At 41.1% G+C, this 25023-nt stretch overlaps 1 protein-coding gene and 1 long non-coding RNA gene across 4 annotated transcripts in view; one reads left to right on the top strand and one right to left on the bottom strand.

Moving 5' to 3' along the window:
* tiam2a (TIAM Rac1 associated GEF 2a) overlaps positions 1-25023 on the bottom strand; it is a 107850-nt gene that overhangs the window by 70277 nt on the left and 12550 nt on the right. Inside the window, exon 1 of one of the 3 annotated variants that reach the window (XM_070546729.1) lies at positions 6834-6968. The exons of the other annotated variants lie outside the window; for them this stretch is intronic. The gene's annotated coding sequence lies outside the window, so the exon portion shown is untranslated. Of the gene's footprint in view, positions 1-6833; positions 6969-25023 lie in introns of those variants that run through there. 3 annotated transcript variants of the gene reach the window in all.
* Positions 1136-2339, top strand: LOC139063839 (uncharacterized). The gene is made up of 2 exons (XR_011517169.1): positions 1136-1360; positions 2091-2339. It is a non-coding gene; the product is annotated as an uncharacterized lncRNA (long non-coding RNA).

Genomic DNA, 25023 nt, shown 5'->3' with positions numbered 1-25023 from the left:
CTTTTCTAAACATCCGTCCATCGAGACGGAGAACGCAAGCTTGTGATTGGTCAGGATGCCGCTGTCGTCTACACCGCCGCCATTGCGCCCTCAAAAACATAGAGAGCCGAGGATAACTAGCAGCAGACACGGAGCAGCTTGAAGAATACCTCGCGAAAAAACTCTAAAAATATGAACGTTTAATTCCCCCGTGACTGGAGGAGTGAAAAGATGCGCAGCAAGCGTTTTATTTGGGGACGGAAATGACAGGAAGCGTGGGTTTAGAGGTGGCGAGCCCATGAAGAGGTGGATGAGGATGAGAGACAAATTTGTCCGTGTTAAAAAGTCTCTTATATACAAAAAAACACAATATAAACACACTATCTTGGACCGATACATGACAGGATACCACAGAACAGCGCTACGCCCTCTGGTGTCCTGGCAGGGAATTGCTTTGGAACACTCCCCAGGAGACAGAGAAGTATGAGGGCTAAACATCTCCGTCCATGCGTGTCTCTCCCTTTTGGAGCTGACGGAGAAGCATTACTCAGGCTTTACTCCTAACCAATCAAAACCACAGACCCGGGCACGTTCCTTCGCCAGGCCCTCCACTTCTCAAGCCAAAACAGAGCACAAGGCAGCAAGATGTCTCAGTGAGAAGAAGCAGAGAAAAAATAAAAATACCAAAATTAAAATGGCCAGGGCTGCACGTAAATATATTTTCAACCATTTTTAAAATACTTTCAAAAATTATCGATATCGGACAATTTAAAAAAATTGTTATCGATATACTTTTTTCCCTTTATCGTCCAGCCCTAATCTGTAGCGTTTTCTTATCGTGATGAATTAGGTTTTTTCAAGAGCTGAAACAACTAATCGATTTAATCGATTATAATCGATTATTAAAATAGTTAACAACTTTTTTAGTCATCGATTAGTTGTTTAATAATCATATTTTACCGCATAAAGTCTATTTTTACCACAATCTGACATCGGTTACAAGCTGTTAAATTTGCCGCCAGTGTGTGGCAGTAATGAGCCACTGATCTACCAGTGGAGCCGTAGAAGAAGAAATGAGCCAATGAGTGCCCTCGGTTTTCATGACGTATCACGTTACTGACGCTCATCTTGCTGTGAGAGATGGCGGAACAAGAGGAAATACGGAAGAAAAATAGAAGCGACAAAATTTTAGAGAAACCCCGGACAAAAACCTCACGAGTATGGGAGCACTTCACTAGATGCATTGAAAAGGCAAAATATGCAAAAACCATTAGCATGGCACGGAAGCACGACGTCCCTAAGTGAACATTTGAGACGAAAACGTGGGGGCTGAGGAAGAGCACCGCGGTCAAGTGAGCCGTCATTTGGAAGAGCCAGCCCGGTAAGTAACAGAAAATAAACAAGCTGGACTTAGTGTTTTAGCTGAGTTCGTTATAGTGGATGTTAAACATGTTTTTTTGCCGCGTCAGTCTACGGTGTTCTACTTCTGATTGACTAGATGCAATCGTGAATCTCCTCCGTGTTGTGAATCATGCGCTTGCCAAATTTAGCACGTCTGTTTATAAGAATGTTCTAGTTAAGAGAAAAACGGCACAAACCCATAACTATGTTCCTCATTCAAAAAAGGACAACTCCGCGGTGAAAAATATACAGACGAGCTGTGTCCAGGTGAATATAACGCGGCATAGTTGTACGCTTTCAATTTTTAAATACAGGAGAAATTCAGAAAAAGTCATTTTTTTTACTATTAAAAGGCTGTTTTACTATCTAACGCTGTAAAACGCCTCACAACACATTTTTATCATGTTTCTTAAACAGTATTACACAAAATAATCATTTTTCACATTTTTCTAGCTAATTTAAACACTCCCGACTCAAAGTAAAAACCTCATGAGCTTCTTACTTAGAGCTTTTTAATAGTAAAAAAATTAGACTTTTTTTCTGAATATCTCCTGTTGCGGGCTATTTTGTAGAACGTAACCCTCAAAATAAATGATCACTGTATATTGTTAATTAATTCAAATAATATAATATTGATTTAGTGTTGTAGTGTGTGTGCTGCTTTATTTTATATGTGTACTTATTTCAGTCTATTTGTGTTTCTTATGCAGAAAAAAAACAAGCAACGATGGACAACTACATGGGGAAAGAGACACTCACCCCCCAGCAATTCATACCACTTACAAACTCTATTCTAAACATGCTGGTAAAAGACATGAGGCCACTATCCATGGTGGAAGGAGCAGGCTTCCAGCTAATGCTAAAAAATTATTCTGGACTGATATTTTGCACTGTTTAGCTCATTTTATACTGCTGACTGTGTTCATGTGCAATAAAATAGATTGCAGTCAACTGCACAATTCTCTTATGTTTTTTTTTCTTAACTGAAATGCATCCATCACTTGTATAGGTTAAATAGCTAAACAATAACAAACCGATTAATCGATTAATCGAAAAAATAATCGACAGATTAATCGATTATGAAAATAATCGTTAGTTGCAGCCCTAGTTTTTTCCCCCTCTGCGACGTACTGGGAAAGTTTCAGACTCGCAGTGCTCTGAACGCGTTCCACACAGCTGACCGCCGTGACATCAGATTCATACGTGATTTCACCAATTCACAAGTTAATAAGCTAAGAGAAAGATAGCTTTATGTTTCCAGCGGGTCTTAGGTTTATTTTCCGTTCTTCTTACATGTAACTTGCATGTTTCCCAGGTACTGGAATTTTTCTTCTTATATTTCAGCAATTGGAAATCTGACAGATGCTTTCCTGGTCAACCCTGGTCCTGGAGAGCCATTATCCAGCACGTTTTGGAGGTTACCCTGCTTCAACACAGTTTATTCACCTGTTCAGCAGCTCATCTGGCTCAGTCAGTAGATTAAAATCAGGTGTGTTGAAGCAGGGTAACCTCTACAACGTGCTGGACAGTGGCTCTCCAGGATCACAGTTCCCTACGATTCTAGTCTGGTCCGATGTCAATTGCTGAGCCCGACATTGTCTGGAAGCGTAGCAATTACAAAAAAGACCTGTGCGTCAATTTAGAGGTGCACTATCCTTCTGGGATGTGTCGTGTTTGTCCTTTGGTGCGCCCGATGAAAACACACCCATCAACTGGAATAACAGCTTCTACATGCACATTGCACTGCTTACACATCCAGTAGAAAGCCAGCATAAAAAAAGTTAATTCCACACAAGAATCAAAGACGGGGGGGGGGGGGGGGGGGGGGGGGGGGGATAGAAAGGGTCACTAAACTCATTACTGAGCAGGTGGGATGAGTCTGAGTAAATTTGAACCCTGAATTTGCTCCATCCATCATGAGTGGCAATGAAAAACACAGGGCGCCAACTGAACATCACAAACCAGAGCACTTTTGGCCAGATGCACCAGCTGTGTTTGCTTTTCCAATAGGGCATGGATGGTAAGTGGGGGCCTTATGGCTACTAGAAAGACGCAGGGCAGATCAATCACAATTTCTATTGTTGTAAGGATCGACCTGTAACCCAGTTTGGGGAGCCGAGGTGGGAGGTGGGGGTGGGGGGGGGGGGGCACACACAGTGATTTCCATACAAAAGAGGCCTGGAGATTGTGCAAGCACGTGTCTTTAGAGAAGGTATCCAAAACACATATCAGGCCTTTTAAAGCTCAGGACACATATGAATATGCCCGGTTTTACTCACAGAATAAGTGTTAAAAATAAAATACGTGTTGGCGTAATCACACTGTTGATCAGATTAAAGGAGCTGTAACGTGTAAATTTAAAATCCTATTTGTAGGTTAGTTGATCGTTTATATAATCAAAACATTTCTTTGCATATCCACATCCAACACATCGCTCGCGTTATCAGGTCGGAATATTGCACACTAGGGCTGGGCGATATGGCCTACAATCAATATCACGATATATTGGGGATTTCACCTCGATAACGATAAATGGGCGATAACTACAGGTGTGCGCAGAAACAAAAGTTGTCCACTAGAGGGGGCAGTCACATGTATTATTACGCTGAGTCACATTTTTACGTGACTCAAGGTGGTACAGCTTCTAAAAACGTTGCCAACCTACACGCACCTTTTCATTTTTTATTATCAAACTTATTGACATGGGAAAAATTACAAGAGTCAGAAATGTAGATTACGATAAATTTTCGCTTTATTGCCCAGCCCTTTTGCACACAAACCATCAGGCGTAAAGGAATTACATGCACTGCTACTCATCTGCTGTCATAGGAGCCTTTTGTCTTCTGCGCACCAGTTCCTCATTTGATTTATATCACCAATCAATAAGAGGGGTAACTGCACGGCACGCCTTGCAGTTAGTTCGTTGACATTAATAAAAGTCTGACTCATAAATGAAGTCATCTAGCTTGGTTAGCACGCTACCTCAATCTTCTCATTACCCACACTCCCCGGCAGCTTGGTAACCCTTAATCGGCTACCTTATTTGACACGTTGTTAAAGAGCCTGTCTCCATTTAATCTTCATTTTCTTCTCAAACCCATTTAGGTTATTCTTTAGCAAGTGGCTCTGAATGAGCTCTGTTCAATTTAGACCTGTGCATTAATCTCCTCAAAGGCCAGGAAGTTAGAGCTGGAAGGAGGAGCATGAATGGATTCGCAGGGTTAAGCTGGATGAGGCTGTGCTGCTCTGACGAGCTGGACAGAAGGTTCCTGGATGTGCAGCAGAGCAGAGAATCAAGTGTAGGAGCAGATAAACAAAGCGCTTCTGAGTGAACAAATCCCACATAGTTGGATGGGTGTGTGTGTGTGTGTGTGTGTGTGTGTGTGTGTGTGTGTACACTTCTGCTCGCTCAGTTGCAACAGATGTAAAAAATCAGAATTTCTGAAAAGAAATCTCTTTTGGGTATATTTTAGTAAGAGTATTAAACCCATTAATGTTGTGTTGATTATGATTGGTCTATTTGATCTGTTTGAGCCAGTGGTTAAAAGTCTGATCTGTAGCTATGAGAACCCAGAAGGGTCAAACCCGACCGTGTGTCTTTTGGTTCCCCAAGACTCTGTCAGCACCAGCTTTTTTCATTCATCTGCTTTTGTAGCATCCAATTTAGACACGCTGGACCAGCAAACACTTTGAAAGCAGTAGAAAATAGAAACACATGGATCACCAGGATGCTGCCCAGCTACATGCTCCAGGGGTATTTGATTGCAATCATAAAGATGAAAATGATGAGAATCAGACAAAAAAGTTTTTCATTTGATTTGTTTTCAACTCCTGCAGCCCCTTGGGACAAAAAGCAAAGATGTTACCCACGCCTGCTAGGTCACATGCACAGCACCTTATATGGATGAAAATGTGCCGGGGCAGAGACATGAAACATCGGTGTTTCTCAGCCACCAGGCTTGCTCTTTAGAATTACAGCCTGTTGTCAGGGAGCACAGCTCCAAAGGTTTTGATGCTGATCACCGCTCACAGGAAGCATCAAAGCACCAAAGACCAGCAAAAGAAAAGCATCAACTAACTTTAACACTAACTGTTTGTTCAAGGTGGTTCCAGTGGTAATTGTCACAGCTTCACTATGTTACTGTCTCTGAAAACAGTGGCTCTGCAGCTCCTCTTCAGAATCACAAGCGACATGCCTGCCAGCTACCCCGCTAAACTCACAACTGGTGTCACAAAAGCACTAGAAGGGGAAATTACAAGCCACTCTCAGTCAGTGTCTGTTCTTGGTGCAAAAGTTCCTTCCAACCCGCAGAAAAAGCAGAATAACAAAAACACAATGTTCCTTGAGGTTGAGGTTTTTTTTTAGGGCCACAAAAATGGGAACCACAAGCCGAATGTGCTTGGTGGTTTTGTGACCCTGCAACTTGGAATACTGATCTCCAATAGCATGCACACATGAAAACAACAAAGATTATGCAAGTAAATCATGTTTTCTGTGCATTTTAACAGGCATTTACATCATCCAATAAAACAGCACACCCATTGCTGCAGAAGTCAAATGGAAGGTGTAATTTTCTCAATAAAATTGTTTAAAACAAAGAGTTTTGTTTCTGATTATCACACACATTAGATTTTTTAAGACAAATACCAAAAGAGATCAAGTCAGCCTTTCTAAGTCAATCATTAGCCCGTTTTTGTCATTACAGCCCTCCTCTGTGACAAGTAAAGGTAGCAGGACAGTCACTCATTTCTGTTTCCTCAACAGAGAGGAAATCCAAGATGCCAAAAGGCATCCCAGTCCCTCCCTCCTGCTTCATGGCCCTGTTTGCACTGGGCTGGAGCTCCACTCCAGGGGTCCTGGTCCCCTTTTGTTGCCTCTCTGTGGCTGGAGAGCACCTCCACCCGAGCACATGGTCCCACAAACCCACTCAAATGGAAAATAAATCACTTCTGAACACAACAGGAGAGCGTTTAGTGAAGTGATCCAAATATCTCAACAGATAAATCACAGACTAATTTCACACACACACACACACACACACACACACACACACACACACACACATCTGTTGGTAAAGCAGCACAGAAAAGTTTGACTTATAATAATCCCACTTAAATTGTACTTCACGCTGCACAAAAGGCTTCACCTCACGAGGAAAGGAAAAGTCAGGAGTCGTGCTGAGAAAAGTTTGCTCAAATAATGACACAAATAAAGTTTTATTCTACTCAACGCTCCGGATGTAAAAACACATTTCAGCGTGGCGTAATTAAAATCTGCAGGCGAATCGCGTGTTTTAGCGGGTGAGATTAGAAACCAATGAAAAGTCTGCGGATAAATCCAAACCGACGCGCATTTCAGCAAAACGCGCACTAACCTTTTCTTTTATGTTTTTAAACCAAGGACGATAAAAAAAAAAGCTGCAAACAAACAAATAGTTCCTCCTGCTACTCACCGGTCAATGTTTCCTCCAAAGGCGTTAACATGTTCCCCACATTGGTGTCTTAGAATAAAGCTTCTGTTTAACACGCGCGTAATGTTGGATTGTTTTACTATAAAACGTTTTAAAATCCTCGATTTATTCCGTTTCCAGAGCAAACGATCCTGGGTCGGAGCGCCAAGAGACTGCGGACTCCTCCCAGACAATGTGGGGTTAAACTCCTCCTTCCAGCGGACACCCAGAGGGGGGATGGCTCAGGTAGAGAGAGAGCTCAGTGTGTGGCGAAAGAAAGGGGAGACGATGAGGAAAAGTCAGGAAATCTAGCTAAATCTACTCCAGTTTAACTGAAACGCAATGGTAATTAAGATAACAAATTAAAAAGTGCGTATTTGTTGTAATTCTTTACAGAATATCACTAAAACAGACTGAATTAATGTTTGCTTCTGCACCGATTCAATTTAGAAGGACCAATACCGATTTCTGATTCTTGGACCACTCGGATCTGCTGACACCAACTTCTACAACAAATTATACTTTTTAAATTAAAGGTGCAGTATGTAAGAATTTAGTGAGATTTTTTTTCAGTTAGGAAATCCCAAAAGAGTCTAACGTTTAAGTCATTTTGGACAGAAAGTTTTACTGAAACATGTTCCATATCCAGCTGGCTGTTGGATTGCCAGTTTTTCTCCTTTCAAAACAAAGGAAGGAGGGGCGTAACTACTGTTTACCATCAGTGAGTGTGGGGGTGCTGTGTCTCCTGCAAACTAATATTGCAGCACCGACAACTGTAGATTGCAAAAATCTCCAGAGTTCTTTAAAGTGGTTGCAGTAACCAAATTTTACCACAGGGTTTTCATTTTTCCTTAATTTCTACAAAATGCACCTTTAACTTGAAAATCCCGACCCTGGAAGTAAATGCTTCCATACCTACACCATCAAATTACTTTTTTTTCAGAGGATGGGGTGACTTCCATCAAAATGGCACTGAAAAACAATTGCTGAAGCTATTTTTCTATCATTGTTACAATAACTCAACTAAACAATCAAATATGGATGTAAGTGAAAATGAGGTGAAGCACTTTTCTTCATGTCCTGAATAATTTTATTTATTTTAACCATGTTTGTATTGTCAAAGCAGAGATACCTGGGGTCACATGACTTGACGGTTGTTATTTCTCTGGGTCTGAAGCTGAAGAGTTTTAGCCTGGCAAGCCAGACTAAATAAATGTATTATTTAGTCTGGCCACGCTCCATTGACGGCTCTCGGTTGTGGGGCGGGTTCTACCGTTGTCTTTCAAATGATCTCCGCATTCCACTGGACAATGAATGTGACATACGCTTGTTTCACTCTGTTGCATCATCCCACCCACCAGGCATATAGAGTGCCCTGATTGGCTCACAAAGCGGACAAAGCTCTGTGATTTGTTCACTAAGCAGATAGAGCACTATGATTGGCCCACCATTATGGACCAATCACAGCTCTTTATGTGTTTGAAACCCCTCTAGAGAGTTGTGATTGGCTAGCCAGAGTCCTGGTAGGAGCTGCGGAGGTTCCGATGGAGCATGCCTAGACCAAACTTTGTAAAGCAAGAATTTGGTCTAGTTCACTAGGCTAGAAGAGTTCAATAACCCTGTGCAACATTGCCAAGACCTGGTGCAACTACTACTACATATTTTAATCTTCATTGGCTCCCAATTTCTTCTCGCATCAATTTAAAAATTCTTGTGCTGACTTTCAGAGCGCTGCACGGTCAGGCTCAACTGTACGTTCGAGACATGCTCTAGCCTTACATGCCTTCTCGAAGGTTGAGATCGTTGGATCAAAATCTTTTTATGGTCCCCCGCACTCGATTCAAGACACGAGGAGATCGCTCATTCCAGGCCGTCGCGCCAAGGCTCTGGAAGGACTTACATCTGTTCTTACGTTCACTCGACTCACTTGATGCTTTTAAGAGCAATCTGAAAACCCATTTGTTTCTCTGGGCATTCTAAGCATATTTTGTATGCGGATTGGCTGTATATGACTTTTATGTACATTGTGACTGTATTTTATAGTAGCCTATTTATGTGTCGTTTCAACTTGTGAAGCACTTTGTGACCTTTTTTGTCTGTGAAAGGTGCTATATAAATAAAGCTTCATATACTTTTTCTAATATTGACTTTTTTGTATTCACGGTAGTTCTTTTCTGTATTTTTAAATTCTAGATAAAATATTGTCCCCCTTTTCTGCCGATGCACCACTACTGGATACTGATTTGTGCAAAGGAAACTAATCGAGGGATTAATAAAGTTTATCTGAATGCAGGATGAATGAGTGATGGTGAGATATTTAGTGCTGCACTGTTAATTGTAATTAAGAGGTAATCAGTGGATCACAGGAAAGGCAGAACTGGTAGAAAGAGCTGAATAAGGAGAGGGTAGTGATGAACAAAGAGCTATCCACGACAGGTAAGATGTTTCCTGTTCATAACCTTTCCACCACTGGATAGATTCCTCGATCTGACCATGATCTGAACATACAAAACCAGTACAGAACAGTACAGAACCAGGACCGCCTTCTGTGAAACACTGGAAAACAACACATCTGTGAAAGTGATTTTTGCAACCAACACATTTCTTCAGTGATCACTTGATACAGGTTTCCTTCAGGAAACAGTGACCTCTTTTGTTGCTCCCTACAGAAACAGTTTCCTGCCCTTTTTGGTTCCCAGGTGGTTGTTTGACATGAAAAGAAGAATCAGATTATTTACATAACAATGACAACCTCTGTTCCTTATGGACTGGTAAAACGATAACCATACTGATAAGAAACATGCTTGTTCTTCTCAGAAGATCCAAAACTACCATTGCTTCTCCGAATGCCTCCACAAACTGACTGCCTTTGGCCAGGCGTGTCCACGAGGTCAGGCCAATCCAGTCTCATCAGATCTCTTTACAGCTGCTACAGTGGGAGCCAGGATCACGATGCTTATCTGTCTCCCTCCCATTGTAGCAGCAGATCCTGTAACACGCTGCTCCTTTCATCAGGACACGTCCACATGACAAGCGGCCCTTCATCCCATTAGGGTGGAATTAGCCTTTAGGATTTACGCCCATCAAAGAAAAGCTGACCGCTGCTTCGTTAAGCGTGTGACATAACTATGTGAAAGAAAGAAATCCTGAAGGTTACAAGTGGAAATCTGATGAAAATTAAACGATCCTTCACCTACATGATTCTGGACATTTTCTTTCCACCTAGAGCTCACCCTCCTTGTGTGTGTGCGTGTGTGCGTGCGTGTGTGTGTCATCTGGCAGCTTTCAGGACACTCCGCATCACATTTAATGTAATTGGCTCTGACGGACATCCTGCCACTCATCAGCCCTCCAGGAGTCTGTCCCTTTCTGTGGGTTTGGTCCAAGACACTTGGCTGGACTGCTGCCTTTAACCCCCACACAGGAGCAGGAGAATTAAATGAAACATTGAAAATGTCAGTTTCTGGTTTTAAAAGACATCACGAGCACAAAACAGCAAGATCAGCTGATTTTTATCTTCCTTTTTAATGCTGACATGGACAGGCAGACATGTATGGCCTCCCTAATCAACACCTCAGCTCCACTCCCAACTCCTAAAATAAGGCTTTTCACCACCTCCACTTACGGTTCCCCCCTAATAGGGTTGTCACTGCACATGCATGTCTGTGTGAGTGTGTTGTTCCTGAAAATAAGGAGGAGAGGGGCTGCAAACCCTGCAAAGTGATATTCTAACCCATCTACCTGCTGTAGAATGAGATTTGGTCCTTAATAGCCCTGAATGAGGTGGTGCAGAGCTGCACCTTAATGGCCATCTGTGACGGGAAGACATTTTTCTTATACCATTGTTTCCAAGGGTGGTAGCCACGTGTGGAAGGTGTGGTTTTTTTGTCACTCAAGCAGAAAGAAGGCAAACAGCAGTAGAAATAGTCATGTTTTTAGTTCTCAGAAGGAGAAACCATGTTGAGGAGACTTTACTAAACACGACAGATCTGATCCAGGTGATAGCTCACACGGCCTCCTGCAGGTCGAACTAATGAGAAATCAATGACAACGATGAGTGAACCTCTCACGCCAGGGTTAATTAGGTCTTTAAGCACTTAATTCCTCTAATTAATTCATGAAATCAGGATTAAAATGGCCAAATCTCTTTAATGTAATTGTATTTTTTTCTTAAAGACAAAGTTCACTCATTTTTTCAACACATCTGCAGTGGTCTAAGTGAATGTCTTGTGAGTTGATCTCTGTAGAGAAAAAGCTCTGGCACTTCTGCTTCAGGAACTAGAAGCAAGCCAGATGAGAGGTGAGCTGAAGACAACAAGATGTGGAGCCTTTTCTCCTGATTTTCTCACATCTATCCTCTGATTAGCTAACAGCAATTCGACTCTACCAATGACTCAGTTTGCTTTGCAACGTTGAAGTTTCAGCTCCACAAATAACAAAAGCTTGGAGGAGTTCTGCGGTGTGGTGGAGTTGCTGATGCTAACGGTTAGCTTCTACTAGCTGAGATGCACTCTGCTCTCTCCTGGATGCTAAACCAACAACAGCCTTCCCCCTTCATGAGGCAAGATGGATCCATTCATGAATGCTAATTTTCAGCATGACGTAGATCTGACTGGGTTTTCTAATCCCAGCGTTTCCCCGTCAATTTTCTATTGGCGGCAAATGTAGGAAATATTGGTAGGAGACTATTTGGACGTTTAGCCTGCAAGTAAATCTCATAGTCATCGTATTTCTATAATAACAAGTAGGGCTGAACGATTAATTGCATATGCAATTAAATTGCAGTGTGACAAAAGGAGATTTTCTAATTGCAAAAGCTGCGATTTGACTGGCAGCGAGTGATTAGCACAATGCTAATATACATTGAAAAACCTGTAGGGATGCTAATGCTAATATCGCCAAATAGATTCTTACAAATTACGGATTAGGAACGTGCCAAATTATTACATTTGGAGTCTAATAAAAAGTAAAAACTGCCATTAATCAAATAAATACAGACAGATATTTTAGTAAAGCTAGAAAACTGTACTTCAACTCCACTGAGTTTTGGCTAGCAGCTGTGAACGTAACTGAACTACGGACACTGTGCATGGACAAGACGTCAAAAACTAAACACAAAAGACTTCAATAAATGGGACACACTTCTTTCCTGCAAATAAATTTTCACAGTTGATGCTAATACCTATTCCCCTTCAAGGGATGTGCTCCTGGCTGCAAAGCATTGCACCTTCAAATACAAGATGTTGTCTTTACTTGTGAGTGTTCATGTATGTGTAGACAAATAAACCTGTTGATATATGTAGATACATAAACTTGTTCATATTCAGTACAAGTTACATAGATCTTTTTTTTTTTGCTTGTGTTAGTTGAAAAATGAGAAAAGCCGCTTGAGAAAATAATTGTGAATTAAATTGCAATTGCAAATTGATGAAAACAAATCGCAATTAGATTATTTTCCAAAATCGTTCAGCCCTAATAACAAGTAAAAAATGGTTTCTCAGTGAACTTGGTCTTTAAAGTCAGGTGTGTTACATGAATGCTTCCTTTGATCTAGAACCCTGTGAGCACTACCAAGAATAAATGTCACTTTGTGCAGACACAAACCCGACGGTTTGGTGGAAAGAGCTGGTAGATGCTCCGTCTGCATTATCAGAAGGGATCTAAAGCTGTACAAAAGCACATTTGTGATGGATTTTGTCCTCACACGTCATATCATCGGTCTGTCACACAGGCGTCTTTGCTGAAAGTAGAGGGGGGAGCAGCACAAAGCAGGAAAGGGAGGTGGCTGATTTCTTGGGTTCTAGGCGAGGAAAGTATCAGAGGGTGTGACAGAGTGGTGACTTGAATTAGTCATCGGTTGTCTTTTCATGTGGAGGGATGATTTAGGTGGCTTCGTGATAAATGGAGGTAAACAACTGTGGACAAACCACTTCAGTGGGACTGCCGCCATAATCCACTAAAATAGGTGTAACTCCTTTTAGGAGCATGATTAAGTAGAGAAGTCTAACTGGAAGGCAAGTCCATTTCTCTTTCTTTGATTGAGTACCTGCCTCCACCTTCTACTGTTCATTTTCTGCTAAATAGGTCACTTTGAGGTCGTTATACGATATAAACTTCTCTCTGATCCACCAAGAGGAGATTATGATGTAATCAGAGGGCCATCAAGCTAAAGCTAACCAAGTCTAAAGAAGCTGACTGCAGTCTGTGTAGTTCTTTCTGGTAATCACAGACATAAATGGAACAAAGTATTCAAATGTCTTCCTCTCCTGGCTAAGCTCCACCCCCTTCATGTAAACAAATATATTTTCTTATTTAAAAATAAAAATACCTGGGTATTTCTTTGCTGTTGTGTGTTAAAATATTCCTTTTTCTGAAACGTTTAGTTAATAATTTTGTAACTGAAAACATCTTAAAGGGACTTTACGGGAGTTTTGAATTTTTATGCTCGCGATTGCCCCCTCAGGCCAAAAGCGTAACGGCAGCTTCAATAGTAGGCTCGTGCACGAGGCGCGCATGCTGTACGTGCACACTCTTTAACGAAAATAAAAGCTGAGATAGTCCCTTGTGTGTGTGTGTGTGTGTGTGTGTGTGTGTGTGTGTGTGTGTGTGTGTGTGCGTGTGTTTGTCGGAGGACAGACAGGAGAACGCGCAGCTACTTAATTAAATAATTAGGTTCTGTACCTTTCTCTTCAGCACAGCCGACAAAGGTTTAAAATGGGTCAGTCCTCCTGCATGCTCAGATCATTCCCTTCCCTTGCTTGAAAAATTGTTCTAAAATGAAAGTTGAACCCACATCACATGAATTCAATGCCGTTTGGCGAGTCTCAAATAAAAATTTGGGCATCTTACTGTAAAAAAATATACCATTAATGTAAAAAAGAAACTCTAAATGAACTATGTTCACACCCAGAATCGAACCCAGGTCTTCTGCATGAGTCTGACATCTTACTAGGTGAGCTAAAGCACCAGTGACGTCCTTTGTATCTGTAACATCTATATCCTTGATAACAGCTGAAACGTCAATCCAAGAACAGTTCGGAGTGAAAATGGCTATTTTGTTGCTAATTTGCAGGAAATATCTAGAAGAAAGTTCTACAGAAAGTAGCTAAGGGTCCTCAGAAATGTAGCTAGCTTTGTCACTAGGTGTTAGGAACAGCGACAAAGTGGCACTGCCTCTCTCTCTGCTGCTAAAGCTACGGATAGCAAATGCTACGGCTATGCCTGAGCGTGAAAGCACATGAAGCAGCCTGCTCGACCCGAGCATCTCTCTTTTTCTGTGATTTTCAATTTCCCTCTGGGATTAATAAAGTATTTTTGAATTGAATTGAATTGGAATTGAATTTACAGAAAAACAGGCAATCACAGTAAAAATGCCAGGGCTCATCCTACAGGACCAGGGCATTGCAGGAGAATGTATGAAGAAGAAATTTATTATTTCTATACATGTTTTGGCTGTCAAACTTCCATAATGCCCCTTTAAATGTGTTTTTGCAGAGATACTAGCCACTGGTTCTCAAAAAGAAAGATGGCAGATCCTGTCATTTCTTCACTTCTCTATATAGCTATCAATATGCATGCATTTTTGTCATCCTTCTATTCCTTACTATCTTAATCAAAACTTGACCTGGTGGAAAACTTTGACATTTGAAATCACATTTAAAATCTCTGCAAAACAATGCTGGACGTTATAAAATGATGTCAGTGTGATGCTGCGTTCTGTCACTTTCCATGAGGACTGGAATGCAGATTGGAATATTTTATCTCATCAGGATATCGTGTGAGCATCTGCTATGTGAAATCTGTGCTATCAATTCTACCAAATCACTTTGCTGTGCAGAGCTGCGCAAGAAAACTCAGCAGAAAACAACATATGCTTCATCCCTGTTCGAATCTGGGTTTCACGTCTTCTTTCTGAGATTACGTCCAGCCAGCGTTATTCGTCACTTTAGTTCAAAATTTTTAACAGGTTTATTTTCTCTGATGATAACAAACGACTGTAAGAAAGGTTCATTTAAAAAAAAACATGTTTGTCCCAACATCCAGACAGACTGAGAGGACACATTTGCTGGTTGTGTTTAATTTTTCTTATCAAATTAAAAGTTTAAAGATTTATTACTAAACAAATTAAAACCTGACTCTCTCTTCTGTTGTCTCTGAATTAATCGAGGTTGTTATCTAATCCCTGCAATGAAAAGTTCCAATCTTCTGGTTAAACAGCACAGATCCATAAGGTTGATTTCATATTTGCTATGGAATCTCATGTCTTATGGCTTATTAAATAACATGTAAATTAACTCATTACAGTGGAATAGATTTGATGATGATAAAGCTGAGAGAACATAAGCAGCTAAATCTATCTCACAAAGGAGAAAACGAGAAGACATCAGCTCCATGGAGGGAAATTAAAGCGAGGACTCTTTCAGTGTAAAACCACCCTTACATGAAAAAGCATGTAAACAGATTACTCTAAAAGTGATGAGTACATATAAGTGTACGTGTTGGACACACTAAAGCATACAAAGGAAAATACACTTAAATGCAAGTTCCTATAGCAGCAAATATTACAGAGACACTTTCACAAGAATGAGAGATTTTTCAACAAAAACAAACACGCTTATTTATTTATTTATTTATTTTTGCATTACCTGCCATTGTGTGCAGAGAAAAGTGTAAGAAGAAAAAGAGAAGACATGTTTGGACAAGGAAATGGCTGGGTAGACGTGCTGGTGCATGCACTGTGTGAGTGGTTCTGGTATATTTGGGTCGTGTCGGCGCTGCTTCAACAGTTTGATATCCTCACGAAGGGTGGGCAGAATTTCAAAAGTTTTTGTGCGATTGCATGATTTCCGATCGGCAGGCGGTAGTGAGGTTTTAATCGCTTCTCTTATTATCCAACACAAGACACCAAACTCAGCCCTTTACAAAGAACTTAGAAGTTTGCTTGCTGAACTGGTATTTCTGAGTTGTACACACTTAAGCAGAACTATACTGTAAGCAATTTCCAAATACTTTGTACTGGTTTGCCTTTGTAATAGTAACTTGAATTGAAATCCATTTTACTTTGTACGCATTAGTGGCTCCAATAAATGGTAAATGGTATTTGTATAGCACCTTCTTAGGGTTCTACAACCCCCCAAGGCACTTCACAACACAGTCAGTCATTCACCCATTCACACACTGGTGGGGATGAGCTATGATGTAGCCGCAGCTGGCCTGGGGCGCACTGACGGAGGCGAGGCCTTACGAACCCGGGCGCCACCGGTTCCTTCAACCACCACCAGCAGGCAAGGCAGGTTTAGATTCCCAAGGACTGGTCGGGCTGGGATCGATCCTGCAACCTTCTGATTACTGGACAACCCGTTCTACCTCTTGACCTACTGCTGCCCCAACATAATTACCAACTCGTGTCATGTGTACTTAGTATTTTAAGTGCAATTGGTTTGCATGCTGTTTTTCAAATATGGGTAACCAATCAGATTTTACAGTGTAGTTGTATGTAAATCTAGCAAAACTCTTCTGATCATCTTAAGGTTGGATTGAGTCAAATGACTTAACAAGCCACCCAACATATGCTGGATATTAAAAGCTCTGTTCAGTGAACACAAATGTAATGGCTGATTCCAATAATCCAAATGCAATTATTCACTTTGACGTGTGATGTGATTTGCATCGGGAGGCGCCGAGGCTAAATTCAGCTCATTCAAATTCAATAAGAGAAAACAGATGATGTGAAAACAGGCCAGGTAATTCAGACAAGCAACGTGGAGCACAGAATCTGAGAATGAATCTTTATTTCAACAATATTCAAGCACAATGTTACTCTTTCCCCCTTTTAATGAAGTTACAGCTCTTCTAGACAAAGCGTTAGAGGGAAATTCTTATTGCTCCATTAGGACTGTGATTATTCCACAGCCGAGCAAGCTACGGCACTGTTACCACATCCATTTTCTCCCTGGTCTCCCCGCTGAGAAACACTTTCACACCCATGTGAAAAGGTGCAAAGAACACGACTGTTAAACTGGTCTTGTTAAAATCTGCTCATTTTACTTGCCTAATTGGAAACACACGCACTGTTCTGGATTTTTCCCACAACATCAGCACCAGTACTGATAAGTCAGACAGAACCAACTTGTTTCAATAAAACAGAAAACAAGTCACTCAAAACTTTTTTGGGAAGACAAAACTTCCCTGTGGAACTGCTAGCCTCCCAGAAAGATTGGCTTTTAGCTTAGATTTTGTGGGCTACTTATAGGGAATTTTGCCTTGTTGGTGTTGATTTACATCTTATATCATTTAGTAAAAGAAGAGAACGGTAAAATAGAAGCCACTATTCAGATTTACCAAGTGATTATTGTTTTCTCTGTTCTTGGCCACTGCTGTCAAGCTAACCTGCTTAGTTAGCATATAAACAAGCTTCGCTTTTGGGGCAAAAAGAAAGAAAATCATTAGCTAAAGGTATTTTAAGGTAATAACTTCATCACTTACACATTTTACAAATTCCCTTTAACCACCAAACGTAAAATCTAAATTTAAGGGAAAGTATTAAAAATATCTCACTATTATCCAACTTTACTAAATATTAATTTAGACCAAGAGCAGATAAATTCATCTGAAGTTTACAGATAAAAGAAGGGATTTTCACAAATATTAACTTTGATTTGCCCACAAAATGTCATGACTCCCAGGCTGACACCTTCCCCTGCGTATTTCTGCTTCTCTTCCGTTCATTGTTTTCACCTGTGCCCAATTCCCCACACACCTGCCCCTCGTCTCCTGTCAACAAGCTCCTGTGTATATAACCCTGTCTGTGTCTCTCCACTCCTGCCTCTTGTCGTCCTGGGTTTCAGCATATTGGGTCCAACCCTCCTGATCGCAACGTGACACAAAACTCCGCAAACTGAAGCCACTTGACTTCAAATCAGCCAACATGATCAGTCTTAAAATTAACTTTCATTTCAGATCTTTTAAAGTTTAACTATTGTTTAAAATGGCATTTATGTCTATTAAATTCAACACTTTTACTCAAGAGAGGTTATTATTATATGAACTAAACAGCCCTAAACACATTTTCATGATGTGTCAGTTGTGTGATTTTAATACAATTTTGGTGTGTTTGCATGTTTACGCAATAGGCTCTTGAGCTGATTGCAGCTATGTGCACAAATGCTCATCTCCTTCTATCTGGCCTGTAAAATCCGAATAGTGTGTGTGTATTAGTGGTGTGTGTGCACACATGCTACATCATACACAAACCAACTTTTGTTTTATTTTAAAGGTTTGTATGTGAACATGATGAGAATAAATTACTCAAGGCTCATGTTGGCTAGTAAAATGCCTCTTGTGCTGCAGCTAAAAACCCTGCACCGTGTAAAACAGGATATTGCAGCTTTGTGAGTGGGGGATGCTCCAGTTCTTAAGGGGATACACAAGACATCTCAGATGGGTTAAATGTAATTTAAACCTGCTGATTTGGTGGTCATGGGAACTATTTGAGTTAACCCTTTAATCCTTAAGAATAAATTAAATGCCATCATGAGCAATATTCTCTTAATGTTGTTTGTTTTTGTTTTCCTGGGAAAATGAGCAACTGCTGTTTGCCTCAAGAAGTACAAAACCCTAAAAGATTTGTGCACGGCTACTGTTGATATAATAAAAAGAATGCCTGTGGTCTTGTACACTTTGGCCCTAAGCCTAAATAAATAAATGTTTGTATTACATTTGTTCATGTTGAAAGATGAGGTCTCCATCCATCTTTGGCAACGCAGCTCATGTCAGGTTGATGTATAATCCACCAGTCATCATCTTTTAATTGCTGTTGAACATCAATTACATTTGACAGGAGGCATGTTTGTTTTTCCAAAATAAGAATCCTTGGTAATACGACTTATCTATTATTCATTTAAAAAATATTAAATAAGTGTGAGCTGGGGAAAAATTATGCTCATTCTTTGTTGTGCACTTGTTCTAGTTTAGAACTTCCAACTCCAGGATGCTGGTTGGTTTTCTCACAAGAAACCAAATCCTTCCATGACAATTGTCTTGGACGGATTTCTGGACTGGTTTGTCCTTACCATCTCTATGGCAGAAACACAAACACTTATAATTTTTGTGCAACATGATTCAATTGCACATTTCAGAAATTGTGATTATTTCTGTCAAACTTGCTTTTATTGCCAAACATCACATGCATTGATTAATTGTTCACACAGGCTTTGACTGATTTCAGCCATCCATGCTTTTCTTTATTTTACAAAATTAAGTTTTTTTAGTATAGTATAGTAAAATGTGATTTTTTACCTAAATTCTGCATTTCTCCCAGTTTTTGGTCATGAATGTAGTGCCAATGGCAAGGTGGGGTCTTGCCCGGTATATATAAATATGGAGCAGATTTTCATACAAGCTGTTTTGTTTTAGTGTTTATGATTATTGACTGCTTAGGGACAGTGGGAAACACAGAAGTTCTCCAATCACTCCTTTGGCTCCATGCATATTTCCCTTGGCTACTCGACCAACCAAGATGATCGAGTTGCTTTTAACACTTTACAAATGTTTTATTATTATTATTATTATTATTATTATAACAAGAATCAACAGACCTATGTTTTATACTCATATTTTGTGAAGATTGATCAGTTTTCTTTTTATTGAGAAGTTAGCAGCTGCTTTTTTTAGTTTAAATGTCAAATTTGGATATTTTACATCAATATAAAAATGTCACTAATATATACACACATCATTCATGCATAAATGAAACAGATGTCCATACCATCGGTCAAATCTTTGTTTTTAGCATTCCTGCCCTGCTATGCTGTAGCATCTTCTCTGGTGCCTGAAACTGCAGGTGATACTGCTGTTGATAGATTTGCATCTGGTGGAAGTACAGAACTCCTTTATCTCTGCTTGTTTGGCTTCAGCTGCACTGAAGACACTATCCACTTTTGGTGATTTTCTGTACTCTTAATGTGGTCTGCTGCAAGGTTGGAATCAGTCTTGGCACCCACAGCATTTAGTTCTCAGTCACAGACATCCTTGCATTGCAGCTAAAGATGATCATGCATCCCTCTTCTTTTAAAGAGTTTACCATACAAGATGTTCTTTGGGATATGGCCATCATCCATGTCAACAAGCAGTTGCCCTAGCAGTGCAAGATAGGACCTTTGTGTTGGGTACCTTGACTTCCTAAGATGTACAAGATAAAAAGCATGTGAATGGTGTTTATTGTCTTTTGTAAGTAAGATGTCCAACTCTTTCTATCAGACAACAGTGTGCCAAGGATACAAAAATTGCAAACGAGTATTTTTGTTTCCACAAAAATCTCTCTCCCTCTCAGACACACAAAGTAAAGTGAGTGAGAGTTGTTGCTGCCTTCACGATCCGCTTGCTGATCTTTACATACAAGGAGAGGTGTGGTTGATAAGGGACCCAAGGTAAACTGGTGGACAACGTCTAAGTCCACAACCCCGACCATATCGTTCTCCAGACTGCCAGTGAAGTTAACGTGAGCCTAGGCAAAGTGGGGGTCATCAGGGTCTCGATTAAACACCATGTTTCTGATGAGGGTCTCAGTGCTGTATTTGGTAGAGAACAGATTCAAGAGTCCATCATCTGATGTTGTAATGGAGGTAGATACCTTTTGATGCAACATTAAAGGTGTGATGCTGGAATGGCGTACAGAAGATTCCTAACAGTATTGAGGCAAACACAGAGCCTTGATTCATTCCACTGTCAAAGCCATTCAGCTGTGCCTTTCTTGCCTCCAAGAAAGGAAGTGATCATGCTTTGCTGGGTGGACATTCTTAAGGTGGAAGCAGACACGATCATACTTTGTTTGTAGACAACCCATTTGTGCATGTACGCTACAGTTTTCACTACAGCCCAACAGGTGGTGATAATTCAAAGAGGCTGGGTTATCCTATAGCTGACAGCCAGATACAATCCATCCCATCCATCCATTTTCTTCCGCTTATCCGGAGTTGGGTCGCACGGGCAGCAGCCTAAGTTGAGAGGCCCAGACATCCCTCTCCGCAGCCACTTGGGCCAGGTCTTCCGGGGGAACCCCAAGGCGTTCCTTGGCCAGGCGAGAGACATGGTCCCTCTAACATGTCCTGGGTCTACCTTTAGGTCTCCTCCCGGTTGGACGTGCCCGGAAAATCTCACCAGGGAGGCGTCCAAAAGGCATCCTAATCAGATGCCCAAGCCACCTCAACTGGCTACTCTCGATGTGGAAGAGCAGCGGGTCTACTCCAAGCCCCTCCTGGATGACCAAGCTTCTCAGCCTATCTCTAAGGGAGAGCCCAGCCACCCTGAGGAGAAATCTCATTTCGATCGCTTGTATTCGCGATCTAATTATTTCAATCACTACCCAAAGCTCGTGACCATGGGTGACAGTATTAACGTAGACCGACCGGTAAACAGAGCTTCGCCTTCTGGCTCAGCTCTCTTTTCACCACGACAGACCAGTACAATTCCCGCATCACTGCAGATGCAGCACCAATCCACCTATCGATCCTGTAGATACAATCATGACATTTAAGTCACTGACTTCGTATATGTAAAAAGTATGAAGTATGTTTCAGTCCTCACCCCTCCTTTCCACCAGACGCAAAAGCGGCATGTAATGTAATAGCTGCATTTTACCTGCAAGCTCATTCCCATCCAGGAGCAATTCTGATGCGAAACGGGAGTGAAAGCGTTCCACACAGCTGATCCTGTGAGGTCGCTAAATCACGGAAGAATCGTAAAACCACGAGTGATTTCAGAAGTCCACACAATAAAAAGCAAGGAGAAAGACAGTTGCATGTCTCCCAAAAGGGCTGTAGTTTATTTTCTATCCTGTTTCCATCGGTTACAGCATAAACATTGGGTTACAGAACTTTCACAGAAAATGATAGACTGCATGTGGGTTTTATTTGGAAAGTTTCCGGATGTTTTACACTTGTTTTGTGTTTGACTTCCTGTCTGGCCAGCTCTAAACTACGGAGTTTGATATGTTTTGGAAGTGTAGAACATGAAACATAGACTCGAAATATAATGACAGCATCTCGTTGCTTCTGGGATGCATCCAAACGTCACACTTGGCTGCTGGTTGACAGGAACATGTCCACTATAATAGCGGCTAATAGCTGCGTAGTGCGTTTCGCGACACTTTCACGTCCAGTGCAAAGAAGGGGTTACTCGGGAAAGAAAACCATTTAAAAACAATGACAGATCCCATTGACCAACTAATTGGTCTTTTAAATATAATTGCCTCTGTTACACAAGTAATTTATAACTCTCCAGCCTATTTGATATGATTAAAATCACCTTTGGTTAGTTTTATGACCTGGACTGTAGCTCTCTCTTAGGGGCTGTTACTAGGGAATAAGAACACAGACTGTGACATGGTTTAGTAGAGTTTAAAAGAGAAAAAAAAAAGAAAGAAAAGGGGGACAGAGAGCAGAGCACAAGGGATGGACAAGCAGAGAGGGTGAAAAGATAAAATACGACAAAAATAGCAAAAAGGAGCAAAAATAGATAAAGGGAATAACTGGAGCGAAAGAACAATAACTGTAAAAGGAGTGAAAGGAGGGGGAGAAAGTCCAACTTAAAGAGACAGAAGCTAGAATCAGATGGTGGGATGTGAGGAATGCAGCATCAGTGCTTCTACACTCATTGCTCATCTGTCATTTCATTTGCAGACTCTGTGAAGCCAAGAGGGCATATTTTATAAGAAATTAAAGGACTGACAGTCACTGTGTAAAAGGAGAAGAGTAAAAATGGATGCTCTTCCAATGACTATTAATTCTGTCATATTAGCATCTTGTTTATCTAGCGTTTACTAAAAAGGATAAAAGACAGGAAGTGATTGTGTGAGTGCATTTCCTCTACATCCTCTCTGGGTCGTGGACTTCTAACCCCCTTAAAGCACACATACTCTTTCTTTTCCACACAAGTTGTTGTGGTGACATCTGCTGTGGATAAGAACTGTCACTGCAGACTCTGCTGGGGCCGGCCGTCACAGATGTTCTCAGCAGGACCTTCAGTCCATCTCTCCACCCAGGGGAGGGATCAGGCCGGTGGACCAGAGAAACGGAGAGACAGGAAATCTGTCCTTGTTCAAGCGAACAACAAAGTGGACCGACACGCTCACACATTCTGAACTGTATCCAGCAAAGACAAGGGAGTCTCATTCTAGTGTTTGTTTCCATTATGTGATCTGACCTTTGGTTGTTATTTTATGTTTGTGTGTGAAAAAGGATTTAATAAGAGAAATGTGTGAATTAGGAAACAACTGTGTGCATTTGCCTATTGGTGTGTGTGTGTGTGTGTGTGTGTGTGTGTGTGTGTGTGTGTGTGTGTGTGTGTGTGTGTGTGTGTGTGTGTGTGTGTGTGTGTGTGTGTGTGTGTGTGTGTGTGTGTGTGTGAAGCAGCATGAAGATCCCTGATGCCGGCTGGTCATTAATAAACATGATCATGAATGTTTAATCTCCATCAGTGAGGTGCTACAAAAACCCTCATGGGTGAAATTGACAAAATTACAAACTTGCGCAGACACACACACACACACACACACACACACACACACACACACACACACACACACACACACACACTCAACAGGAGTTAGAGAGGGGGAACAGAAACACAACGTGGGATAGACTCCTGAGCAGAAAATTGACTCTGTTCTTCTTGAGATGTGTAAAACAGTCTTTAACATACATCACCTTCCTGCCTTAGTATAAATCCTGATTTGGTAGATTTTTTATGCTTCTAAAATTACAGTTTAGAGCCACTAATTTAATGAACAACACATTTATAAAGATTTATCATTGACTGAATAAAATAGGGAAAAATATATTTGTTTTGAATAGAATCTTGTTATAAACTTGCCCTTATAAATGACAAAATGACAAAAATGCTGGAAAAACCCCCAACAAAATTCAGAATAGCATTTTGAACTAAATGCAGATACTTTTGACTTTACTCCCCCCCCCCCAAAAAAAATCACATTTATGTTATTTTTAGAATCTAGACTCAAATATTTTTGCTTTTTATTTCAAATATAAAACAAAAACAAATCCATTACTATACATGGTTGCAGCAGCTATTGAAACGATCCATTTGAGCCATTTTAAGACCCGACAGGGAGCCGTGATTGGTCAGCTTATTATTCATAAGCAGCAGACTTGAAGGCAGCTGTTCATTTTACCTTTAAGGTGTTCTAAATGAGCTACGCTGGCGTTATGCAAATGTGTTAGATGATGGATGAGAGGGACAAAGACAACAACCTTTTAGGATAAAACACGATAAACATTCTGTCTACTGTTGATCTTTTAAAAGAGCAAGTCACCCCCGACCAGATTTTTAAGCCGGGCGTACACTGTGTGACTTTTTCACTTTTTTGAGCCGATTTTCCACTCGTGCGAGAATCCACAAGATCGGGGCGAGTTTTGCGCCAAGCGTCGTGTAGTGTACAGGGGGCTACGAGAGGCGATTAATGGGCTCGACACACAGGAGGCGACATCGCCTCTCCTCCATTCATTTTCAATGAGACATGCGCAACAAAGCGATAATCGCGGGTCTCTCTCCTACCAAGCGAAACGCGAAAAACGTGCGTGTGAAATTTTGCGCTCGTGCACGTGTCGTGCACAGGCGACCCAGCGACGCGATCCCAGAAAGTTGAAACATTTTCAACTTTTCATCGCTGTCGCTCGGACGAGGACCAATCAACGGAGGTGTCATTCACTGACCAATGAGTGGACATGATGCTCTGTACATCTCAGAGTCAACATGAAGGGGAAGTTGATTATTATTATGTTTTATATAGTAAAATCAGAAGTAAGATTTCACATAACTCTAGCAGCACCTTGTGAAACATCATATCTACCACATTTTTAACTCTGAACCACTTAAATAACCTTAATTCCCTCCAACGTGACACAGCCAAACAAAACAACGGAAGTTTTGATTTCGCCATGGAACAGAACGCGTAGACGGCTTTGCTGCTGCCGCGGATCGCCTCCCGTGTGTCAGGTAATAAAAGCGACGGCGACAAATTTCGCTGATCGCGGCCGTTTGTCGCCTCCCGTGTGTCGAGCCCATCGACATATATCGAGCCCATAACACCACGTGACCAGCTACCGATCAGCAATCGTGAGTTCGCACAAACTTCTGGCGTGTTTGAAATGTTGTTCGTCCCTCGTGAGGGTATCGC

This window comes from Nothobranchius furzeri, chromosome 18 (assembly GCF_043380555.1).
Source record: "Nothobranchius furzeri strain GRZ-AD chromosome 18, NfurGRZ-RIMD1, whole genome shotgun sequence".
NCBI lineage: Eukaryota > Metazoa > Chordata > Actinopteri > Cyprinodontiformes > Nothobranchiidae > Nothobranchius > Nothobranchius furzeri.
This window is presented reverse-complemented; position numbering and strand designations above follow the sequence as displayed.